Raw genomic sequence first — 5,079 nt, 5'->3', positions numbered from 1 at the left:
CGCGGCGGCGGCGGCGGGCAGGTACGGCCGGCGGTCCCTGCGGCGGGGAGGGGGTTCGGGGCGGCGGGAGGTCACCCGGGGGCGTGCCCGCTCCTCCTGGCGACTGGCACGGCGCTGTCCGGCGGGGCAGGGCGGGCGCCTCCCCGGAGAAAGGGCGGCTCCAGCCCCGCGGGGGCGGGCGGGCAGGGGGAGTCGGGCCCGGCGGGCCGCTGCCTCCCGCGGGGTGGGCGCGGTGTTCCGGCCCCGCCCGCCGCCTCCCCTTTGTCTGGCGGCGGAGCGTGCGGGCGTGGAGCGGGCGTTTGTATGTGCGGGGAGCGGCGAGGAGCCCGCGGTGGGCTGCGGGGCGCAGCTCCTGCCGGCAGCTTTTCCCCTGCCTCTGCGAAGTCGGCAGCCTGCGCGCGCTGTCGCTCGCCGTGGGATGGAGGAGGATTCAGCGGAGTTGTCAGCTGGAAAGGGGAGCGGAGAACTTTCATTTCACTGCCTGAATCGGCGGGCCGGCTTCTGCCGAGGGCTGGTGGGCTTCCTCCAGGTGCTTCGGGCCGCTGTCGTCCGAATCGCCGAGCTCGGGGCAATGCCTCGTTGGCTCCTGAGGATGCCCGCGGCACGCCCCGATGCCCGGCTCTGCGCTCAGCAGGATGCACGGGGCTGGAGCTCGGCACCCGCTCCCATAGCCGCGCACGGAGGCGGGCAGCGCTCTGGCAGGTGCCCGTGCTTCACTTCTGAGCCGCTCGGGCTTCAACCGTGGAGGAGTTTGCTTTGTGTCCCGGTGCCGCGGGCAGTAACTCAGGCTGAGGTGTTGCTCTCCGAGCTGCGATCTATGCCTTCTGTTTTACAATGGAGAGCGCGGTGGGGATGTCCTAGTGCTTGCAAACGTTACATAAATAAGCGGAGCTTGTTGTGAAAGTTGTTAGGTGGACACAAAGAGCCCATTAAAGGTAGAAATGAGAGCGGGATTCTGAGAACTGCTTGGTTGGCTTTTACCAGCAGCTCTTTTGTGTGTGTGCACAGAAGGCTCTCATACACCATCACCTGTGGGTGCTGACAGAAGCCCATCTCCGCTGCTGGGTGCTGGCTGTGTGCTGCAGACTGTAGGGCTGCCCTCAGTGCAGAGCTGTGACCGAGCACACACCATGCACAGAACCCAATTGTTCCTGCCTTGACCTCCTGCCAGCGAGGCTGTACCTCAGCCCTGCTATGAAAGAGTTCCCCAGGCCAGAGTGCAACGGGTGCCGCTTGCTGTAAGCGAGGTGATTTACTGCTGACTTCAGGCAAGGGGTTTGTGTAACTTTGCTTGGCTGAGAAGCCCTTTGCTGTTGCCTTATGGCAACATCCCTGCATGGAGGGACTGTTCCAGATGCGTATTGTTGAGATAGAGCTTCTCTGTGTGTGGTGCTTCCCTGCTCATAGCCTTCTTAGGGTGCTCCCAGGTCTTCTCCTCTCTGTCACCTCTCTGATGTTTTGGTGTCTGGCTGTAACTGGTGTCGTTGAGCTCTGGTGGCTGTTATCAGAACAGCCTATTCTGTTCCTGCATGCCAGCATATCACTGGAGAGTGCTGGAGCTGCTTGTTGAGCTGTTCTGCCTTCTGCAAGTTTCCCCTCACTGAAGAATTTCAGCAGTGACAGCTTTGGGCTGTGTTGGGGTTCCTTTTGTTCCTGAGGTACCCAAAACACTTTCCTTGTTTCCCTGCCTCAGCAGCCTGTAGCGTTTCACTTTGGGCTCCTTGCTATCCTTCAGCTTTCCCACATTTCCCTCGCTCATTTCCTTATAGCCTGAGGGAGAGGATTGAAATTTGCTTCAAGTTTTCATCAAGTTGTTGCAAACACTGACAGCATTTTGGTTGGATGTGACTTTTGGGTTTAGAAAAGTCTTACTTCAAAGATACGTGACCATGTTAAGTCAAATCTTTCCCCAAGTTTAAGAATTTTTCCATTCTTATGCAACTGTAACTTCTGAAGCCCTAGATCAGTATAAACTGGTTTTTGTCCTGTTTGCACATAGTAAATGCAATCAGGGCATAACCGCTTGCAGCTAGGCCGTGCGTAACCTTTATTTCAGTGATCAGTTTCCCTTTCTCTGTCGCATAGGATTTCCCTGTGCTAAATGTAGTGTTTCTATATTATGAATTTGATTTCTTTAGTTTTTAGAAATCGTCAGGCTGTCACCAAGTTGATAGAATGATTGTTTCAGCATCTGTTTAATGAATGTAAGTCACGAATGCTAACAGTCTGGGATCATGAAGGGGGAGGAAACTCCAGGCATTTTTGGCTGGGTGCTGAGGGCCTGGACGTGCTGTTCCCTGCTGCAGGTTAATGGCCGGTGTGCCCTGTCCCACTGTGCTCTGAGTATGAGGTCACTGATCCACAGCTGCCAGGATGGTTTGCCTCAGAGTTGTCAGCAGCTTGTAAACAAGCGGTGCCCTTGTCAATACAGTACCATTTCCCTGTCTGTTGTATTCAGCATCTCCTCACCAGGCAGCAGCGTAAGTCCCAGTGTTCAGGTGATGTATCTGTCCCTCAACACATCAGTGGCAGCACCTTTGCTGAACAGATGCTGATAAGAATCAGTGTTGTGTTCTTTTAATTAACTTTCTCATATTGTCAAATCAGGTGTTCAGGATGCTTCTTTCTTCCCTGCACCAGGGAGATGTTTACTTATGTTTTCAGCATCTTTATTTTCATTATTAATTCTGATTTATTGTCTTTTTTCCAACTCATCATATAGGGTGGTGTTTTTTTTCCGGTGTTTTTTTTTGTTTTGGTTTTTGTGTTATTGGTGTTGGTTTTTTTTTCTGCTAGTTGGGGACCTTCCTGAGTATTCAAACCACTTTACTGCACAAACAGCTGTTTGTTTCTCTGTGGAGGTGGAAGCCGCCAATGATGATGCCTTTCCTTACCCTATTGCCAGATGGCATTTTGTAGTCCTGCCCTACGCATCACTTTAACGGATGGTTCTTTTCCAGTTCTGTGTCTTTCTGGGAGGTGCTTCACAATGTCCACTGATAATTTTCTGATGTCCTGCAGAGTACAGGAGCCTGGAACATATTGTGTACAACAGGATCTCTTCTAACCAGCCTTGGAAGTCTGTCTGAACACAGCAAACGTCTGCTCTCATCACGTGTGGGGAGATGTGTGACACTCTCTTATCCTTCAGTGCTTTGAGATTGCAGTAACTGTTATAAAGTTCAGTAGAACTCACTGAGAAGGAGTATGTTCTTAAGGAATGCAGATGCAGGGTGCATTGTTTATTTTACTGTTACCTTGTGTTGTGTAAAGTGCATCATCACACTCAAGCACTGAAAGGAGAACTACTGACCACTGAAGGAGCAGCAGATGTGGCTGGATGGGAAAACACTGGAGGGAAAAACTGTAAAGAACTTCAAAGCTGTTGCTACTTTTTGCACTCCTTAAGTGATGTTGAAGATCATGGGGTATCTTAACAATGAAAAACCCTTCGGAAGTTTGAACTCTGCTGTGCCTCACACGCCTAAAAGAGCCCAGTGTGTTCTACTGCTAAAGAATGGGCTTCAAACTGTGTCTGGATCCACTCAGTAAAGTCGTTTGGTATTTTAGGTTCACGTTGTGCAACTTGGCCCTCCCCTGTGGCTTTTGGAATCTGCTGCTCACCTTTCTTATTCACTGATCCCAGCAGAGGATGAAGGACCTTAATGTGGGCACCTGCAACTGAAGCTGGTCCCCAGCAGCCCTGAAGGCTGACAGCTTTGTTTCAGCAGCTGCAGACGGCGCTGTGCAGTGAGGCGTGTGTAACACCAGCCCTCGCTTTTTGGCAAAGCCAGAGCTGTTCTGTGCACAGCCTGAGTGCCAAATCCACCCCACAGGCAGAAGGACAGAAAGGAGCTTTTGAATTTTCCAGTGGTTATGGTAAAAGCTCCACGTGTTCCACACACTGAATCTTCAGGGCATCTTAAGGACCATGTACAATGGGCCAGAAAGAGCTGCCAGCTCATAATGAGTGCTGTGTGTTAGGCACACGTGGTATAGGTTTTAGGGTATGATTTCTTCCTTATAGGTTTGACTTACCTTACAAGGATGCTAAGAATTTCAGAGGCAAATGTGTATTTGTGTAGTCCCAGGCTGTCTTATTGGAGATGTCTATGCTTGGCTTTCCTATAAATTGAGGTACGTTAGCCTAAGCAGGTTATGATACTGATGTGATTGTATTTCTCCCTGCGTTATAGAGAAAGACATGCTTTGTTCATCAACATGCCATTGAATTTAAGACTCTCCTAAGGGAACTGTGCATGAATGTTGGGCTCTGTTTAGCTCAGTGGGACAAAATGAGATGTAGGAGTGTCATAGGTCATCAGAAGAGTAAAGGAGAGGCACTTGGAAGAATCAGGCAGGAACAGTTATTAGTACGTGGCGGTTAAACCTTCATTACAGCTGTGTGCTTCTTCGAAAAGTCACCATTCCTAGTTATCTTCAGACTTCTTTCAAAATAGGAAAATGCTGCTTTTTTATAAATAGGTCAGCTGCCATCAGCAACATCTGCAGGAGCTGAGGGTGCTGTGCAGATCAGAGTTGTATCAGCAGTTCAGCTCTTGGCAGCAGTTGCACAGTGAGCCTGGATGAAGCAAGCATGAAAATTCAGGGGTTTCTGTTTCTCAGTAGGATTCTCAGCAAGCCAAAACACATTTGTAGCGTGGATGGTGGAATTCTTGGAGCATTCAGCACCGCACTGCATCCAGCCTGGTTGTGTTGGAAACTTAGGGCTCTCTCCCACGAGGTTCTTTGTAAGGATGGGGACTGGAGAAGGTGCTTTGTGAGGTCAGTGCTGGGGGAACTGGTGCCCATACCAGATACCTGCTGGTCTTGAAGGCATCTGTGTGCATACGATACAAACCCACACAACTTTACTCCTTCCATCTGACGAATGTTTTACAAATTTTACTTCTTAACGTGGTTTATTTAAATGTGCTGGAGGAGGCTGTGGGTGAGCAGAGAACTAATGTTTTTGATTTTATGAACAGAAATAATTTGTGATGGAAGGAGGCTTTTTTTCTTCTTTCTTTTCTCTCTTTTTTTTTTTTTTTTTTTTTTTTTTTTTTTTTTTTTTTTTTT

General features: G+C 49.8%; 1 protein-coding gene across 1 annotated transcript in view; it reads left to right on the top strand.

Moving 5' to 3' along the window:
- ZHX1 (zinc fingers and homeoboxes 1) overlaps positions 1-5,079 on the top strand; it is a 28,175-nt gene continuing 23,096 nt past the window's right edge. The window contains exon 1 of the mRNA XM_042868674.1: positions 1-21. The gene's annotated coding sequence lies outside the window, so the exon portion shown is untranslated. The remainder of the gene's footprint in view (positions 22-5,079) is intronic.

This window comes from Lagopus leucura, unplaced genomic scaffold (assembly GCF_019238085.1).
Source record: "Lagopus leucura isolate 7727_CA_CO unplaced genomic scaffold, USGS_WTPT01 Super-Scaffold_100002, whole genome shotgun sequence".
In the NCBI taxonomy this organism is placed as follows: domain Eukaryota; kingdom Metazoa; phylum Chordata; class Aves; order Galliformes; family Phasianidae; genus Lagopus; species Lagopus leucura.
Note: the sequence above shows the minus strand (reverse complement) of the source record. Positions and strands in the feature narration are given on the sequence as shown.